The 20819-nt window shown below is 45.2% G+C and overlaps 1 protein-coding gene across 1 annotated transcript in view; it reads left to right on the top strand.

Annotated features, from left to right (window-relative positions):
* The first annotated feature begins 2164 nt into the window (after positions 1 to 2164).
* The window catches only part of PROM1 (prominin 1), a 176820-nt gene continuing 158165 nt past the window's right edge, over positions 2165 to 20819 (top strand). Inside the window, exon 1 of the mRNA XM_038745154.1 lies at positions 2165 to 2209. The gene's annotated coding sequence lies outside the window, so the exon portion shown is untranslated. The remainder of the gene's footprint in view (positions 2210 to 20819) is intronic.

The raw sequence follows: 20819 nt of genomic DNA, 5'->3' as shown, positions 1-20819 counted from the left end.
ACTTCCCAAGCGCTTAGTGCAGTGCTCTGCACACAGTAAGCGCTCAATAAATATGATTGAATGAATGAATGAATTTATTGAGCTCTTACTGTATGTAGAGCACTGTACTAAGCGCTTGGAAAGTACAATTCAGCAACATAGAGACGAGCTCTCTTCCTCCCTTTAAATTCATTCAATCATATTTATTGAGCGCTTACTATGTGCAGAGCATTGTACTAAGCACTTGCACTGTACAAGTCAGCAACATATAGAGACAGTCCCTAACCAACAAAGGGCTCAAGGTCTTTAAATAATAATGATGGTATTTGTTACCCTTGTCTTCCCTCCCAAACCCTGCCCTCTCCCTGACTTTCCCATCACTGTTGATGGCACAACCATCCTTCCTGTCTCACAAGCCCGCAACCTTGGTGTCATCCTCGACTCCGCTCTCTCCTTCACCCCTCACATCCAAGCCGTCACCAAAACCTGCCGGTCTCAGCTCTGCAACATTGCCAAGATCCACCCTTTCCTCTCCATCCAAACCACTACCCTGCTCGTTCAAGCTCTCATCCTATCCCGTCTGGACTACTGCATCAGCCTCCTCTCTGATCTCCCATCCTCGTGTCTCTCCCCACTTCAGTCCATACTTCATGCCGCTGCCCGGATTGTCTTTGTCCAGAAACGCTCTGGGCATGTTACTCCCCTCCTCAAAAATCTCCAGTGGCTACCAGTCAACCTATGCATCAAGCAAAATGTCCTCACTCTTGGCTTCAAGGCTGTCCATCACCTCGCCCCCTCCTACCTCACCTCCCTTCTTTCCTTCTCCAGCCCAGCCCGCACCCTCCGCTCCTCTGCCGCTAATCTCCTCACCGTGCCTCGTTCTCACCTGTCCTGCTGTCGACCCCCGGCCCACGTCCTCCCCCGGGCCTGGAATGCCCTCCCTCCCCACATCCGCCAAGCTAGCTCTCTATCTCCCTTTAAGGCCCTACTGAGAGCTCCCCTCCTCCAGAAGGCCTTCCCAGACTGAGCCCCCTCCTTCCTCTCCCCCTTGTCCCCCTGTCCATCCCCCATCTTACCTCCTTCCCTTCCCCACAGCACCTGTATATATGTATATATGTTTGTACATATTTATTACTCTATTTATTTTACTTGTACATATCTATTCTATTTATTTTATTTTGTTAATATGTTTTCTTTTGTTCTCTGTCTCCCCCTTCTAGACTGTGAGCCCACTGTTGGGTAGGGACTGTCTCTATATGTTGCCAACTTGTACTTCCCAAGTGCTTAGTACAGTGCTCTACACATAGTAAGCGCTCAATAAATATGATTGATTGATTAAGCGCTTACTAAGCACTCAATCACCTTGCCTCCTCCTACCTCACCTCGCTACTCTCCTGCTACACCCCAGTCCCAACACTTTGCTCCTCTAATGCTAACCTCACCATACCTCCATCTCGTCTAGCTCTCCGCTGACCTCTGACCCAAAGCCTGCCTGACAGACAGTTACTCTCCCTCCATTCAAAGCCTTATTGGAGGCACATCTCCTCCAAGAGGCCTTCCCTGACTAAGCTCCCTTCTGCGTTGTCCTGACTTGCTCCCTTTATTCATCCTCCCCACTGCACTTATGTACGTATTTACAATTTATTTATTTGTATTAATGTCTGTCTCTCTAGACTGTAAGCTCATTGACTGTAAGACTGTGTCTGTTATTTTGTTTTACTGTATTCTCCCAAGCACTGAGAACAGTGCTCAGCACGCAGTAAGCACTCGATAAATACAACTGACCGACACGGACTGTGTCCAACGCAATTATCTTGTATCTACCCCAGTGTTTAGTGCGAGGCCTGGCACAGCGTAAGTGCTTAACGAATACTATAAAAAAAAAATGCCAAGGAGAGGACCGTACCACCTCCTCTCCCCCCGTGCCGGAGTTGACCAAGGCCACTGACAACTCTAGAATGTTGGGAAGATCGTGGCAGTTTCTCACAAAGGACTGTTAACCTGGAGCCATGAAATACCTGAGAACTGTTTTGAACTTACATTTTCTTTTGTTGTTCCTATCTAGCTCAATTATTTTTACAGTCCTTTTCTGTTCTGGTTTGTTTCAAAGACCATTTTCCTGTAGGCTTGCATCCTCCCACCGGACCCGCCCTTCCTTCCCCTCTGCGTACCCACCCAGCCACTCCGGGACTCTGGACCCATGATCAGGAGCCCCACGACAGCGAGCAGAGTAAGCCAGCATCTTTTGTTTGTTTGATTATTTCTTCAGTGGCTTTTTCCTTCCTCTGGCTTAGTTCAGGGATAGAAATTCTTTTATCCTGCCCAACATGGACAAGAGTAGGAGGTCCTCTTTGGGTTCCCATTTGGTTTAACAGTAAGTTCTCAGCAGGCAGGGAGGGGTTTGGCTACGAAAGGGAACAGAAGCCTTAATGGACCGTTAGCAGGAATGGACAGTAGAAGGGGGGCAAGCAAGGTAAGACACATCTCTCTTTGATTTTTGTCTTCTACCTCCATCCCCTTGCGATAGTTTAGGTAAAGCATGTTGTAGACCACAAAAATTCATTCATTCAATCGTATTTATTGAGCGCTTACTGTGTGCAAAGCACTTGGGAGAGTACACTATACCAAGAAACAGACACATTCTTGCCCACAATGAGCTCACAGTCTAGAGGGGGAGACAGATATTAATATAAATAAATACATAAATTACAGATCTATACAGATATTTACATATGTGCTGTGGGAATGGGAGGGAGGATGATGAATGAAGGAGCAAGTCAGAGCGGTGCAGAAGGGAGTGGGAGAAGAAGGGAGGAGGAGAGGAAGGCTTAGTCAGGGAAGGCTTCTTGGAGGAGATTCAATCATTCATTCAATCGTACTTATTGAGCGCTTACTGTGTGCAGAGCACTGTACTAAGTGCTTGGGAAGTACAAGTTGGCAACATATAGAGATGGTCCCTACCCAACAGCGGGCTCACAGTCTAGAAGGGGGAGACAGACAACAAAACAAAACATATTAACAAAATAAAATTAACAGAATGTGTAAAAATAAAATAAATAAATAAATAAATAGAGTAATAAATATGTACAAACATATATACATATATACGGTGCTGTGGGGAGGGGAAGGAGGTAAGGCGGGGGGGATGGGGAGGGGGAGGAGGGGGAGAGGAAGGAGAGGAGATGTGCCTTTGATAAGGTTTTGAAGTGAGGGAGAGCAATAATTTGCATTTTAATTCTTTTTCCCACTCCTTCACTACCTGTAACAGGCAATGTCATTACCCAACCACTTCTAATTGCCATTGGGAAGCAGCACTGCGCAATGGAAAGAGCAGCACACCTGTGAGTCAGAGGACCTGGATTCTAATCCTGGCTTTGCCATTTGCTGCTATGTGACCTTGGACAGGTCACTAAACTCCTCTGAACCTCAAACTCCTCTGAACCTCAGTTGCCTCATCAGTAAAATGGGATTTCAATACCTATTCTCCACCCCCTTAGACTGAGACCCCTATGTAGGACAGGAATTGTGTCCAATCAAAGCAGCGTGGCTCAGTAGAAAGAGTGCAGGCTTGGGAGTCAGAGGTCATGGGTTCGAATCCCAGCTCTGACACTTGTCAGCTGTGTAACCTTGGGCAAGCCACTTAACTTCTCTGTGCCTCAGTTACCTCATCTGTAAAATGGGGATTAAGACTGCGAGCCCCACATGGGATAACGATCACCTTGTATCTTCCCCAGCACTTAGAACAGTGTTTTAGAGAAGCAGCATGGCTCAGAGAAGCAGTGTGGCTCAGTAGAAAGAGCCCAGGCTTTAGAGTCGGACGTCATGGGTTCGAATCCCGGATCCACCACAAGTCTGCTGTGTGACCTTGGGCAAGTCACTTCACTTCTCTGAGCCTAAGTTCCCTCATTTGTAAAAATGGGGATTAAGACTGAGCCCCACGTGGGACAACTTGATCACATTGTATCCCCCCAGCGCTTAGAACAGTGCTTTGCACATAGTAAGCACTTAACAAATGCCATCATTATTATTATTATTTTGTGCCTGCTGTTGTATTGAACTCTCCCAAGTGCTTAGTACAGTGCAAAGCACAGTGATTGCTCAATAAATTTGATTGATTGCATGAATGAATATCTTTCCCTAAGTTTAATACAGTACTTCAATCAATCAATATTTACTGAGCATTAATTGTGTGCACAGATTGGGAGAGGACCATATAATAGACTTGGTAGACATGATTCCTGCCCACAAGGAGTTTACAGTCTAACGTGGGATACAGACCTACCTTCAAAGCCCATATCATCCTCCTGTAACACCCACTTCATATACTAGTCACAATCATCTACAGCCCCTGAGGCCCCACCTCCAACTTTTTGAAGCATTTTGATCCCTTTCTCACATTCCTTTTCTCTTTCTCAATTCCTACATTGACCCTTGGGCATTTCAATTGTCACATAGGTGTTCCGGATGACCCTTCTGCTGCCCACTTTCTATCAGTCCTCAACTCCAGTGACCTCCTGCTCCACCCCAGGTAGCCAACTCACCAATCCAGGCACATTCTAGATCTCATCTCTAGTCACTGTACAATCTCTACCCTCAACAACTCTGAAATCCCTCCTCCTGACCACAGCCACCTCACCTGCCTTATCTTCCACACATCTCCTCACAAATCTGTCCTGTTCCCCGACCCCATCCAATTTTCTCAAGTTATCGTGCCCCATTTAGCCTCTGCATTCAAATTTCCTTTCCGTGGCAACCAAATTGACATCCTCAACACCATGGTGAACTCAATTCACTCTTTCCCCTATCCCTTCATTGATCTCGTACCATGAGCCCACAGCCTTGAATCACTCCCACAGTCTACGCCTTTCACTCCTGGGAATGAGCTACAGAGCACTGCTGACAGAAATCTAGATGTCAGACCGATCTGGTCCATCTCATTTTCATCCTTGCATGCTTTAACTCTGCCTGGCAAAATTATTTCTCCATCCTTAGTAACACCCAGGCCCACTACCCTCATCAGTTGTTCCAGATGTTTAACTTCCTCCTCAAACTCCCTCTCCCCCATCCTCCCCCATCCCTTGCCCACCTACTCTATCGAGAAAATTGAAACAGTCTGGAATGATCTCCCTAAAATCTCCCCTCCTGTTCAGTCCCTCCCTCCTCCCGCCCCTTCTTCAACTCTCCCTTCTCCTTCCCCTTCTTTCCCAGTAGTATCTCTAGAGATCTTATTTCTCTCAAAATCTACCCCTTCCATCTATGCATCTGACCACATCCCTTCACACCTTATTAAAGCACTTGCTCCCTCCCTCTTCCCTCTCTGTCTGCCATCCTCAACTGTTTGAGCAGCAACGGCTCTTTTCCACTGCTTTCAAACATGCTCATGCCTCCCCTATCCTAAAAAAAACCTTCCTTGACCCCACATCGCCCTCCAGTTATTGCCCTATCTCTCTCCCAATCCCTTGAACAAGTTGTTTACAGTGGCTGTCTTAAATTCCTCTCCTCCAATTCTCTCTTTGATCCCCTCCAATCTGATTTCCATCCCCTTCAAGCCACAGAAACCGGCCTCACAAAAGTCACCAAGGTTCTCCTTCTTGCCAAATCCAACAGCCTATACTCCATCCTAATCCTCCTCAAACTCTCAGCTGCCTTCAACACTGTGGACCACCCCCTTCTCCTGGAAACAGTATCCCCTCTTGGTTTTATTGACACTGTCCTCTCCTGGTTTTCTTCCTACCTCTCTGACCACTCATTCTCAGTTTCTTACGTGGGCTCCTCCCCTGTTTCCCACCACGTAACTGTGGTAAGCCCTCAAAGTTCAGTTCTGGGTCCCATTCTAGTCTCCATTTACACCCACTACCTTGGAGAACTCATAAGCTCCCATGGCTTCAACTACCTCCTCTATGCAGCTGACACCCAAAACTACATCTCCAGCCCTGATCTCTCTCCCTGTCTTCAGTCTTGCATTTCTTCTTGTCTTCAAGACACCTCTACTTGGATGTCCCACCAAAACCTAAAGCTTAACATGTCCAAAATAAATATGTCCCACCCAAACCCTGTCCTCCCTGAGATTTTCCCATCCCTGTAGACAGTACCACAATCCTTTCTGTCTTGCAATCCAGTAACCTTGTTGATATCCTCAACTCAGCTCTCTTTAGAGCTCGTTGTGGGCAAGGAATGTGTCTTCCAACTCTGTTGTACTCTTCCAAGCGCTTACTACGATGTTCTATATTATAATAATAATAATAATTTTGGTATTTGTTAAGCACTTACTATGTGCCAAGCACTGCTACCATGTTATCCTATCCCACATTGATTATTGTATCAGCCTCCTAGATTACCTCCCAGCCTCCTCTCTCTCCCCACTGTAGTCCATACTTCACTCTGGTGCCTGGATCATTTTTCTACAAAAACTTTTAGGCTTTGTTTCCCCACTCCTCAAAAACCTCCAGTGGAGGCCCATCCATCTCCGCTTCAAACTGAAATGCCTCACCAATGGGTTTAAAGCAGTTAATCACCTTGTTCCCTCCTACCTCACCTCGCTACTATCCTATTACAGCTCAGCCAGCATACCGCTCCTCTAGTGCCAAACTTCTCACTGTACCTCAATCTCGCCACCAACATCTAGTCCACATCCTGCCTCTGGCCTGGAATACCTCCCGTTCCATATCCAACAGACAATTATTTCCCACCCCCAGCTCCAAAACCTTATATCCCCTTCCAAGATGCCATCCCCGACTAGGCCCTCATTTCCTCTTCTCCCATTCCCATCTGCTTTGTTTTAACGCCCTCCCTTTATTCACCCCGCTCACAAGCCTGGGAGTCAAAATGCCATAGGTTCTAATCCTGCCTTTGCCATTTAATAATAATAATAATAATGGCATTTATTAAGTGCTTACTATGTGCAAAGCACTGTTCTAAGCACTGGAGAGGTTACAAGGTGATCAGGTTGTCTCGTGGGGGGCTCACAGTCATAGAGGAGCAGAGTGGCTCAGTGGAAAGAGCACGGGCTTTGGAGTCAGAGGTCATCATCATCATCATCAATCGTATTTATTGAGCGCTTACTATGTGCAGAGCACTGTACTAAGCGCTTGGGAAGTACAAATTGGGGCTCCACCAATTGTCAGCTGTGTGACTTTGGGCAAGTCACTTAACTTCTCTGTTCCTCAGTTACCTCATCAGTAAAATGGGGATTAAGACTGTGAGCCCCCCATGGGACAACCTGATTACCTTGTAACCTCCCCAGCGCTTAGAACAGTGCTTTGCACATAGTAAGTGCTTAATAAATGCCATTATTAATTAATTAACTAATCCCCATTTTACAGATGTGGTAACTGAGGCCCAGAGAAGTTAATTGACTTGCCCAAAGTCACACAGCTGACAAGTGGCAGAGCCAGGATTTGAACCCATGACCTCTGACTCCAAAGCCTGTGCTCTTTCCACTGAGCCACGCTGTTTCTGGGTGACCTTGGGCAAGTCACCTCACTTGTCTGTGCCTCAGTACCTTGCCTGTAAAATGGGGATTGAGACTATGAGCCCCACATGGGATTGTGAGCTCCATGTGGGACATGGACTGTGTCCAACCCAATTTTCTTGTACTCACCCTACTGTTCAGTACAGTGCCTGGCACATAGTAAGCACTTAGCAAGTACCATAATTATTATTATTAACATATCTGTAATTTTATTTATTTATATTGTTGTCTGTCTCGCCTTCTAGGCTGCAAGCTCACTGTGGGCAGGAAATGTGTCTGTTATATTGGTTTATTGTATTTTCCCACGTGCTGAGTGCAGTGCTCTGCACATAGTAAGCGCTCAATAAGCATGATAGATTGATTCAACCTATATACTCAATCTGTCACTAAATACTGCCAGTTCAACCTTCAAAATACTGCTAAAATCTGCCCTTTCCTTTCCATCCAAACTGTTACTTCATTAATCCAAGCACTTATCCAATCCTTCCTTGATTACTGTAACAGCTACTTTACCGACCTCCTTGTCTCCTGTCTCTCCCAACTCCAGTTCACATTTCACTCTGCTGCCCAGATTATTTTTCTACAAAAACCTTCAGGCCATGTTTCCCCACTCCTCAAGAACCTTCATAGTTGCCCATCCAATGCCGCATCAAACAGAAACTCCTTACCATCGGCTTTAAAGCACTCAATCAACTTGCCCGCTTCTACCCTACCTTGCTGCTCTACAGTCCAGACCACACTCTTCTAATTCCAACCTACTCACTGTACCTTGATCTTGTCTATCTCGCTGCCAACTTCTCATCCACATCCTGCCTCTGGCCCGCAATTTCCTTCTTCATCATAACCAACAATTACTCTCCTTGCTTTCAAAGCCTTATTCAATCAGTCATATTTATTGAGCGCTTACTATGTGAAGAGTGCTGTACTAAGCGCTTGGGAGGAGTACAGTGCAACAGAATTAGCAGACATGTTCCCTGCCAACAATGAGCTTACAGTCTAGATGGAGAGACAGGCATTAATATGGATAACTAAGTGATGATATGTACATAACTCATTTGGGGTTGGCAGTGGGGAGAATACCAAGTGTCCAAAGGTCATTTATTGCAAGCACATCTCCTCCGAAAGCCCTCATTTCTTGTTCTCCCATTTCCTTCTGTGTCACCCTTCCATTTGAATTTGCTCCCTTTACTCATGCCCCCCTCAGCCCCATAGCGCTTTAATACTTATCCATAATTTGTTCAGTTATATTAACATCTGTCTCCCCCTCTAGATTGTAAGCTTGTTGTGGACAGGGAACATGTCTACCTCTCCATATTGTTATATTTTATTCTCCCAAGTGCTTAGTGCAGTGCTCCACACACACTAAGTACTCAATAAATATGATTGATTGATTGATCAAAATAATTTATAGATAGGGGAAATGGCAGGGAATAAGGATACATGCGTAAGTATTGTGGGGCTGAGAGTGGGGTGAATATCAAGCGCTTTGATGAGATCAGAGTACAGTGTGTAGGTTGGCTTTAGTGGGGTGAAGTGTATGGGCAGCTTGTAACAGGAGATCAGAAAGGTAAGGTTGGAGGGGGAAAGCTGATTGAGTGCCTTGAAGTACGGGAGTAAGGAGTTTCCATTTGACGTAGAGGTGAATTGGCAACCATTAGAGGTTTGTGAGGAATGGGGAGGCGTGGGTTGAAATTTTTCTTCTGAAAAATGATCCAAGCAGAAAAGGGAAACATGGATTGGAGAGGGGAGGGATAGGAGTCAGGGAAGCCAGCGAGGAGGCTGATGCAGTAATTGAGGTGGAATATAAATTGTTGGATCATTGTGGCCGAGGAAAGGAAAGGGTAGATTCTAGAGATGCTGTAAAGGTAGAACTGACATAGTGCACTAGCACATAGTAACACTTAACAAATACTATTATTATTATTATGCTGCACTGCTTGCTGAAACAACCACCCTTACCTGAATTTTCCCTGTCATGTATTGCTCTAATCAGTTTCGCTGTGTGAAGGGCAATTCAATTTTTTTTGTTGTTGTTCTCTCTTTTGTTTTCCTTCTCTTGTTTTACCTTTTCTCCCATTTCAGTCAATCAAAGATATTGCTATATTGCTCAGTAAAGTTAATAGACATGGTCCTTGCCCTCAAGGAGCTAACAATCAAGTGGAATTTCCTAAGAAAGTAGAAGAGACCATCCGGTTCTGCTGGCTTAAAAAATGGGTGAGGACACCATGGAATCCTCTACCACACACTCTACCCATTATCCCTGTTATCGGTCTCACAACGTGTGCCACTGAGCACAGGGAAACCGGGCAAGAGAGTGTGGATGGCTCAGTGCAATCACTCCTACTGCAAAAATACTTCAAGTGCATGTCCGGCTGGCTGTAGGACATGTCTTTTCCCTCTCAACCATTAGTGTCTGAACAATGCTCAAGGGAAAGAAGCTAGAATAGTATATAGAATAGGATTAATGAAATAACAGTTTGGATGGAGAGGAAAGGGCAGATTTTAGCAGTGTTTTGAAGTTTGAACCAAGTATATGGGTTGAATAGAATAGAATAGGAGCAAGTGGACAATTACATCGTCATCAATCAATCAATCAATCGTATTTATTGAGCGCTTACTGTGTGCAGAACACTTTACTAAGCGCTTGGGAAGTACAAGTCGGCAACACATAGAGACAGTCCCTACCAAACAGCGGGCTCACAGTCTAGAAGGGGAAGACAGAAAACAAAACCAAACATACTAACAAAATAAAATAAATAGAATATACATGTACAAGTAAAATAAATAAATAAATAAATAGAGTAATAAATATGTACAAACATATATACATATATACAGGTGCTGTGGGGAAGGGAAGGAGGTAAGATGGGGGGATGGAGAGGGGGACGAGGGGGAGAGGAAGGAAGGGGCTCAGTCTGGGAAGGCCTCCTGGAGGAGGTGAGCTCTCAGTAGGGCCTTGAAGGGAGGAAGAGAGCTAGCTTGGTGGATGGGCAGAGGGAGGGCATTCCAGGCCTGGGGGATGATGTGGGCTGGGGGTCGATGGCAGGACAGGTGAGAACAAGGCACGGGGAGGAGATTAGCGGCAGAGGAGCAGAGGGTGCGGGCTGGGCTGGAGAAGGAGAGAAGGGAGGTGAGGTAGGAGGGGGCTAGGGGATGGACAGCCTTGAAGCCGAGGGTGAGGAGTTTCTGCCTGATGCGCAGATTGATTGGTAGCCACTGGAGATTTTTGAGGAGGGGAGTAACATGCCCAGAGTGTTTCTGGACAAAGACAATCTGGGCAGCAGCATGAAGTATGGATTGAAGTGGGGAGAGACACGAGGATGGGAAATCAGAGAGAAGGCTGATGCAGTAGTCCAGATGGGATAGGATGAGAGCTTGAACGAGCAGGGTAGCGGTTTGGATGGAGAGGAAAGGGCGGATCTTGGCAATGTTGCGGAGCTGAGACCGGCAGGTTTTGGTGACGGCTTGGATGTGAGGGGTGAATGAGAGAGCGGAGTCGAGAATGACACCAAGGTTGCGGGCTTGTGAGACGGGAAGGATGGTAGTGCCGTCAACAGAGGTGGGAAAAAGTCAGGGAGAGGGCAGGGTTTGGGAGGGAAGACAATGAGTTCAGTCTTGGACATGTTGAGTTTTAGGTGGCAAGCAACATCCAGATGGAGATGTCCTGAAGGCAGGAGGAGATGTGAGCCTGGAGAGAGGGGGAGAGAGCAGGGGCAGAGATGTAGATCTGGGTGTCATCAGCGTAGAGATGATAGTTGAAGCCGTGGGAGCGAATGAGGTCACCAAGGGAGTGAGTGTAGATCGAGAACAGAAGGGGACCAAACACTGAACCTTGGGGAACCCCCACAGTAAGGGGATGGGAGGGGGAGGAGGAGCCTGCAAAAGAGACTGAGAATGAAGGACCGGAGAGATAAGAATACTGAATATTCTGAATACTGAATACTAATGAGAGTCATGAATACTCTGGGCCTGTGGCCAAGGGATTTTCTGATACTGACATAATTTTCTGGAACTGATGCAATCTCACTGTCAGCATCAGTATCTTGGAACCAAAGGAAACATAAAAATCCCTACTCCTCTTTTTTCTTTTAAATTGGAATCCAGTTGGGAGTCAAGAACCACCTGAATGATGCCTGTGTGTCTCAGGCCCTTGTGCTTCTCATTCTAAGCACATTTGAAGTGCTAAGATAAATATTAGTGGGTTTAAATCATCATACACGGCTGATGGAATCCAACAAAATATGATCTTTACATGCTACTCCTATGAATGTATCTTTTTAATCATGATAAGGAGATTTCTTGTCAGAATGATGACAGATATCAACACAAATAGAAAACCCTTTAAAATAATACACCCCAGCACTCAGTAATAATAATAATATTGATGGTGTTTGTTAAGCACTTACTATGTGCCAAGCACTCTTCTAAGCGCTGGGGTAGATACAAGGTAATCAGATTGTCCCACGTGGGGCTCACAGTCTTAATGTGAAGCAGCGTGGCTCAATGGAAAGAGCACGGGCTTGGGAGTCAGGGGTCATGGGTTCTAATATTGGCTCCGCCACTTGTCAGCTGTGTGACTTTGGGCATGCCACTTAACTTCTCTGTGCCTCAGTTACCTCATCTGTAAAATGGGGATTAAGACTGTGAGCCCCATGTGGGACAACCTGATTACCTTGTATGTCCCCCAGGGCTTAGAACAGTGCTTGGCACATAGTAAGTGCTTAACAAATGCCATCATTATTATTATTGTTTATTCACATTTTACAGATGAAATAACTGAGGAACAGAGAAGTTAAATGACTTGCCCAAAGTCACAAAGCTGACAAGTGGCAGAGCCAGGATTAGAATTTACAACCTCTAGACTCCCAAGTCCACTCTCTCTCCACTAAGCCATGCTGCTTCTCAGTGAAGTGCCTTGCACATAGTAAGTCCTTAAAAAATACCACAATTATTGTTATGATTTCCAGTTTTACAGATCAAAGAAACATATGAAAAATATGTTGGAGGAGATATAACCAAGCTGATTCAACTAGTGACCAATCTGATGCGTTCCTCTATTAAGACTAACTTAGATGGAAGAAAAATAAGGCTATTTGGCACATAATATATATTAGAGTGGCAATAGTGTATCAATCTTTTCTGCTACATACACACTCACACACACACACACACACACACACACAGATTGTTGAAAGTTATTCTAAGCAGAATCTTGCTATATTTCACCAACTGTAATATAACTAATTTGTAAGCCAGGAAGGGATTTATAGGATGATATTTAATGTTAGGGCTATCACTTTGTTTTGCCTTGAAAACCAAGATTTCCCCCTAGGGTACCATGAAGAATATACATAGCTGTGAAACCAACACCAAATGTTTTACTTTATTGGTTTGTTTTTGGGGAAAATTCACTATTCATCCTACTGTTCACCTCTATTTTTCTTTTTTACTGCCTTTTATCTCTGAAATGCACTGATGTAGACTATGCTTCAGATTAGCTCTTAATTCTTTACCAGTGTGGTAGCCCATTATTTAAACTAGATTAATATTATTAGATTTTTTTGGGGGGTGGGGAGTAGATTTTACTTGATTTAGTTTGACTATCCATTTCAAATTATGCAGCTCTGAGAGAGGTCTGAATGCCTATGGTAGTGATCCCAAATTCAATTTAACTTCATGCTAGGCTACCAAAACATAATTAGCATTTTCATCCTTGAGTTGTAAAATTAAAGTAACCTGTACAATCACTGCATATCATTTTCTCTTTCTTCCTTCTCCTCCCTCCCTTGTTTCTAGTGAGACAGTCTGTGTTTATCTCCAGTTCTACCACTTCACCTGTTGTGTGACCTTGGCTCAGTCACTCACTCTTTCTGAATCTCAGCTCAATCCCCCACTTACAGCTCACCAGGATGCTGTAAGAACAAACAATATGTGGGAAAAGATATTAGATTTGACAGAATAAAAGTGCAGTATGGATTCACTGAGATGATATTATTCTTATTACATTTTCTCCAGAATGGGGAAAGAGAGAGATCAGGAACAGCCTATTTATTGCCAATGACAGTTCTTAAATCTTCCACATGGTTGGGATCTCAGACCTCAGCTCGCAGCAGCTTGGCTCAGTGGAAAGAGCCCGGTCTTGGGAGACAGAAATCATGGGTTCTAATCCCAGCTCTGCCACTTGTTAGCTGTGTGACTTTGGGCGAGTCACTTAACTTCTCCAAGCTTCAGTTCCCTCATCTGTAAAATGGGGATGAAGACTGTGAGCCCCCGTGGGACAACCTGATCACCTTGTATCCCCCCGAGCGCTTCGAACAGTGCTTGGCACATAGTAAGTGCTTAACAAATGCCATCATTATTATTATTATTTTTTCTCTAGCTTCAAACCAGCATGACTTACAGTGCCTAATGATCTTCGCTGGTCTAGAATTTCTCCTCTAGACTGGGAGCTCTTCCTCTAGATCACAAGCTCCTTGTGGGCAAGGGAATGTGTCTACCAACTTGGTTGTGTTGTACTCTCTCAAGTACTTAGTACAGCATTCTGCACACAGTAAGACTAAACCCTCCTTTCCTCTTCTCCCTCTCCCTTCTGCATTGCCCTGATCTGCTCCCTTTATTCATCCCCGCTCCTGACCCTACAGAACTTATGTATGTATCTGTAATTTATTTATTTATATTAACGCCTGTCTCCCCTTTCAAACAGTAAGCTTGTTGTGGGCTGGGAATGTGTCTACTTGTTGTTGTACTACACTCTCCCAAGAGCTTAATACAGGGCTCTGCAGACAATAAGTGTTCAATAAATACGAGTGAATGAATGAGTGAAATAATACCTTGATTGACCATGATGACAACCTATATCTTTTCCCTAACCAATCCACTCTACAATTTGTTGCATTGCTTTGAGATTGTTGGACAGAAAAAAGAAATAAAACCTGTTTCTGGAGATGTCTTGTCTGGGCATCTTTGAAGCCTTAGTAACTTTGAATCCTTGTGTGCATCTGTGAAGTGAGTGCCAGAGATTTTTTTCTTTTTTAGCACTGTGAAGATGTAGTTAAGGAGGCTGTCTCACCTCTCTCTTGGGGGCCATTAAGCCGAGGTTTTCTATTCCTTTGGTAACCCTATTGGAGAATTGTCAGTTTCTTCTTTGGCACCGACTCCTTTCAACATCATCATATGAATAAAACAGGCAGACCGTAAGGAGCCCCGGATACATCTGTAATCAGATTCAAAACAATGTTTATTGAGTTCATTCATTGTCCAGGCACCACACAGAATTTAATCCAACAACCTTGCTGTCTAGGTGCTTTCATTCTTATGAAACCCACTCACCTATGTACACTAATATTTTCTTGTCCTGTATCTCTTTCCAATGTAAGGGTCACGCACATTTGCATGGGTGATTTATGATGAAGCTAAAGGCAAGTTTAAATATCATTATTTTGCAAATCTATTTTGAAAAAGACCAAGACTCTTCAACCGCTCTGGACCTGGAGTTTTAACACTAAATATAGTCTATGCAAGGTATGTTGTATTTATTGTGTTGTATTTATTGAACACTTACTGTATGATGAGCACTGTCCTAAGCCCAATGAGCTTGTAGTCTAGAGGGGGAGACAGACATTAATATGAATAAATGAATGAATTACGGATTTGAACAGACTTGCTGTGGGGTTGAGGGAGAGGTTAACAAAGGGTGCAAATCCAAATATAGGGATAATGTAGAGGGGAGTGAGAGAAGAGGAAATGAGGGCCTATTCCGAGAAGACCCCTTGGAGGAGGTGGGCAGAGTGATTGTCAATCAGATATGAAGAGGGAGGGCATTCCAGGCCAGAGGCAGGATGTGTCCAAAGGTTGGTAACGAGATTAGACGAGAACGAGGTGCAATGAGTAAGTTGGCATTAGAGAATTGAAGGGTGCAGACTGGGTTGTAGTAAGAAACATAATTGTAATGGGAAATTAATTGACTACTTTAAATGAATGAATTAATTAATGAAAGTTATTAGATTTTAGAATACTTTTTTATCTAGCTCAATACAGTGAATGCTACTGAAGTTTAATCATGGACTCAGGACATTCATCATTGGTGAGCCGATTGGCTTGTTCTATATCATATAAACTCTGTTATGCTTCTGTGGTAACTCTATTTCCATGTGAATGGAAAAGCATCTCTCTCTCTATCCATTGATGCTCATTCACAAGTGGAGCCTGAAACAGGGTCTTGAACCCAGGCTGGCCGTATAAATCCACACCAAAGAGTACGGCCTTATGAAAATGTTTAAAGTTGAAATTTGGAGCTCGCTCTTCTGATTTGAGAAGCAGCATGGCTTAGTGAAAAGAACCCAGGCTTGGGAATCAGAGGTCATGGGTTCTAATCCCAGCTCTGCCGCTTGTCAGCTGTGTGACTTTGGGCAAGTTACTTAACTTCTCTGTGTCTCAGTTACCTCATCTGTAAAATGGGGATTAAGACTATGAGCCCCACGTGGGACAACCTGATTACCTTGTATCCACCCCAGTGCTTAGAACAGTGCTTGGTACATAGTAAGCACTTAATAAATGCCATTATTATTATTATTATTTGCTTTGCTTCAGGCAGGATTGGATCGCCTTCTTAAATAGAGTCAAGCCAAAAGACAAAACAGAGAGAAGGGAGAAACAGTTTGCTTTGCTATACTACAATCCTGCTTCTTGGATGATAAAAAAAAAAATGAAAGTGTGGGAGCAGAGCTGGGGTTGGGAAGAGAATAACTCACAGAGGCGACACTCTCCTAATCACCAAAATGTATTTCTTCCTGCCTAGCACAAGCCTCCTCACCTTATGATCTGGCTGACTTGACATTTGTTTCCTGCAGGTAATAATAATAATAATAATAATAATGGCATTTATTAAGCACTTACTATGTGCAAAGCACTGTTCTAAGCATTGGGGAGGTTACAAGGTGATCAGGTTGTCCCACATGGGGCTCACAGTCTTAATCCCCATTTTACAGTTGAGGTAACTGAGGCACAGAGAAGTTAAGTGACTTGCCCAAAGTCACACAGCTGACAAGTGGCGGAGCCGGAATTCGAACCCATGAGTTCTGACTCCAAAGCCCAGGCTCTTTCCACTGAGCCACTAAGCACTTGCTATGTGCAAAGCACTGTTCTAAGCGCTGGGGAGGTTACAAGGTGGTCAGGTTGTCCCATGTGGGGCTCACAGTCTTCATCCCCATTTTACAGATGGGGGAACTGAGGCCCAGAGAAGTTAAGTGACTTGCCCAAAGTCATACAGCTGACAAGTGGCAGAGGCGGGCTTTGAACCCATGACCTCTGACTCCAAAGCCTATGCTCTTTCCACTGAGCCACACTGTCTGGCCCACTCTTTTTTTTTTTGTCTTTAATGGTATTTGTTAAGCACTTATTATGTGCCAGGAACTGTAGATACACGTTATTCAGGTTGGCCACAGTCCATGTCCCACCTCATTTTACAGGTGAGGTAACTGAGGCTCAGAGACACGAAGCAACTTGCCCAAGGTCACGCAGCAGATAAGTGGCAGAGCCGGGATGAAAACCCAGGTCCCTGTGACTTCCAAGCCCGTGCTCTAGCCACTAGACTACTGTGCTTCTTTTACCTTATTTGAGAAAAGAGACAAGAGGATCCGCTGCTCTGGAGGACTCGCGGGCTGGGGAGGAGAGGGTTTGCTGTCTGTTCCCCCTGAAAGCTGTACAGGGAAGAGACGATCTGTCGGTGCCGAGAAAGTTCAGGGCATCCCAGTGCGCTTCTTCATCTCCTGTTCCCAGAGAAGGGAAAGGAAACACCAGAATCCTTCTGTTGGTTGCCCCTCGACCTGAACTACGGCAGGCCCGTCTCTGGAGTGTCGTCCCTATGGAGGGTGGTGCTGGGGAAACAGTGGGCTGGAGGGATTGAGGGGGGACCGGATGGAGTTGGAGGAGAGTAGGTGCTGGTGGTGGTCGGAAACATGGGGGGAATCAGGAATGGAAGGGTGTACAGGGGGAAGACAGTGCGCTGGCGATCCCTGAGGATCTTGTATGCTGTGTGACCTTGGGTAAATCACTTAACTTTTCTGGGCCTCAATTCCCTCATCTGTAAAATGGAGATTAGAAGTGTGAGCTCATTGTGGGACGGGGACTAGGTCCAAGTAGATTAACGTGTCTCTACCCCAGAGCTTAGAACAGTGCTTGGCACATAGTAAACACTCAGGATTTGGGGCTCCCTGGGGGTCAGCCCCTGCAGACCCTTGCAAGGGAAGAAGCTTCCATGTCTGGAGCTTTCTAAAGGGCCATTAAGGGCCCACAAAAGGTACAAATACCAACCCGCCTTCTCTAATCAGTTAATCAATCAGTCAAATTTATTGAGCCCTTATTTTGTGCAGAGCACTCTACTAGCACTTCGGAAAGAACAGTTTAAGAGAAGTATAAGTATCAGATAAACAGCATGGCTCAATGGAAAGAGCCTGGGCTTGGGAGTCAGAGGTTCATGGGTTCTAATCCTGGCTCTGCCACATGTCTGCTGTGTGACCTTGGGCAAGTCACTTAACTTCTCTGAGCTTCAGTTACCTCATCTGTAAAATGGGGAAGAAGATTGTGAGCCCCACATGGGACAATCTGATAACCTTTTATCCTCCCCCAGCACTTAGAACAGTGCCTTACACATAGTAAGTGCTTGACAAATGCCATCATTATTATTATTATTATAAGAGTTTTGGTAGACTTGTTCCCAACCCACAAGGAGATTAAGGTCTAGAGGGGGTGATGGCCACTAATATAAAATAAATTACAGATATGTACAAAAGTGCTGCGGGGCTGAGGGAGGGTAGATAAAGCGTGCAAATCCAAGTACAAGCAGCATGGCTCAGTGGAAAGAGGCCGGGCATTGGAGTCAGAGGTCATGGGTTCGAATTCCGACTCCGCCACATGTCTATTGTGTGACCTTGGGCAAGTCACTTAACTTCTCTGAGCCTCAGTTACCTCATCTGTAAAATGGGGATGAAGACTGTGAGCCCCACGTGGGACAACTTGATCAGCTTGTATCCTCCCACAGTGCTTAGAACAGTACTCTGCACATAGTAAGCGCTTAACAAATGCCAACATTATTATTATTATTAAGTACAAGGGTGACACAAAAGGGAGTGGGAGAAGAGGAAATGAGGGTCTAGGGAAAGCCTCTTGGAGGAGATGTGCCCTAAATAAGGCATTGAAAGTGGAGAGGGTGACTGTTGTTGTCTTATGCTGTCGAGTTGTGTCCAACCCATAGCGACACCATAGATACATCACTCCCAGAACGTCCCATTTCCATCTGCAATCATTCTGGTAGTGGATCCATAGAATTTTCTTGATAAAAATTCGGAAGTAGTTTACCCTTGCCTCTTTCTGCACAGTAAACGAGTCTCCGCCCTCGACTCTCTCCCATGTCACTGCTGCCCAGCAAAGGTGAGTTTTGACTTGTAGCAAATTGTCACTCACTCATTAGCCACTGCCCAAGCTTGGAATGGGTGGGCCTCTGCTTGACTCTCCCTCCTGTAGTCGTGACTGGTAGAGGACTGGAAACTCTCCAGGTGCAACCCTGAGAGGGGGGAGAGAGTTAGTCTGTCAAATATGAGGAAGCTGGTTAGAGCATGGTGGAGAAGGTGTCGGCAAAATAGACAAGAGTAAGGTATAGTGAATAGGTAGGTATTAGCGGAACGAAACGTGCAGGTTGGGTTGTAGGAGAGTAGTGAGGTGAGGTAGGAGGGGGAAAGGCAATTAAGTGCTTTAAAGCTAATGGTAAGGAGTCTCTTTCTGATGTGGATGTAGATGGGCAACCACTGGAGGTTCTTGAGGAATGGGGAACTATGGACTGAATGTTTTTGTAGAAAAAAGAGCCATACAGCAGAATGAAATATGGACCGGACTCACCCCTTCCTCTCCACTGCCCCTTGCTCACCTTCTCCTTTCTTCTCATCCCTTCTCCCCCTTTAACTTCCTTTCCATCTCTCTACCTCCCCTCCTGTCCTCCATCTCCTCCTCTTCCTCCTCCAAGTCTGGTCAGTCATCTTATTCAGGCTTCTTCTCCCATCCGTGGAGAAACATGAATCCTCCTAACTCCCAGTCCACTCCCACTCCCTGCAGGATTGGATCCACAGGCTTGTGGTGGTGGTGGGGGAGATGGAGAAGGTTGAGGTGAGTGGGGAAGGATCCTGTTCCAACCGCCCGAACTGACAAAGAGAACACCGCCCCTGCAACCAAAACTGCTAGATGGACATCCCGGATCAGGAATATAGAAGGTGTGCCTTGTCCCCGAGCCAACGAAATAATGATAATAATAATTATGGTATTTGTTAAGCCCCTATTATGTGCCAGGCAAATACTAAGTGCTGGGGTGGATACAAGCAAATTGGGTAGGACACAGTCCCTGTCCCACGTAGGGCTCACAGTCTCAATCCCCTTTTTATCCACTACCCCATTAATAATAATTATTAATAATAATAACAATAATAATAATGGCATTTATTAAGCACTTACTATGTGCAAAGCACTGTTTTAAGCTCTGGGGAGGTTACAAGGTGATCAGGTTGTCCCTCAGGGGGCTCACAGTCTTAATCCCCATTTTCCAGATGAGGTAACCATGGCACAGAAAAGTGAAGTGACTTGCCCAAAGTCACACAGCTGACAATTGGCGGAGCTGGGATTAGAACCCATGACCTCTGACTCCAAAGCCTGTTTTCTTTCCACTGAGCCATGCATTAGAGAAGCTGTATGGCAGAGTGGATAGAGCATGGGCCTGGGATTCAGAAGGCCACGTGTTGTAATCCTGGTTCTGCCACTTGTGTGCTGTCTGACCTTGGGAAAGTCTCTTCACTTCTCCGTGCTTCAGTTACCTCAACTGTAAAATAGGGATTGAGACTGTGAGCCCATTGTGAGTCAGGGACTGTGTCCAACCCAATTTGCTTGTATCCACCCCAGAGCTCAGTACAGTGGCACACAGTAAGCACTTAACAAATACCACAATATAATATATGGAGTAGAGGGGAGAGAGGGATGAGATTGGACAAGCAGAAACTGGAAGCCCAAATGGCCCGGAAAAACAGATTCTGTCACCTCTGCCCAGAATGTGGGATTCCTGCTCTGTCTGCATTGAGTGAAGGGTTTTGGGATGGGTGAGTGTCCCACTGAGCATTGTGGGGGCTGGACGCTAAGGCGTTTCACCACATGCATGTAAACGCATAAGTGAATTCCTCCCAAAAGGGATGTTTTCGTGGGAGGGAGGCTGGTGCTTTGCCATTTGCAAGTATCGCAGACGTGAATTCCTCCCGAGTGGGAAGTGTTCGCGGTCGGGGTCTAGGTGCTTCACCACATGTGAGTAGCACATAAGTGTATCCCTCCCAAGAGGGAT

This window comes from Tachyglossus aculeatus, chromosome 4, assembly GCF_015852505.1.
Source record: "Tachyglossus aculeatus isolate mTacAcu1 chromosome 4, mTacAcu1.pri, whole genome shotgun sequence".
NCBI lineage: Eukaryota > Metazoa > Chordata > Mammalia > Monotremata > Tachyglossidae > Tachyglossus > Tachyglossus aculeatus.
This window is presented reverse-complemented; position numbering and strand designations above follow the sequence as displayed.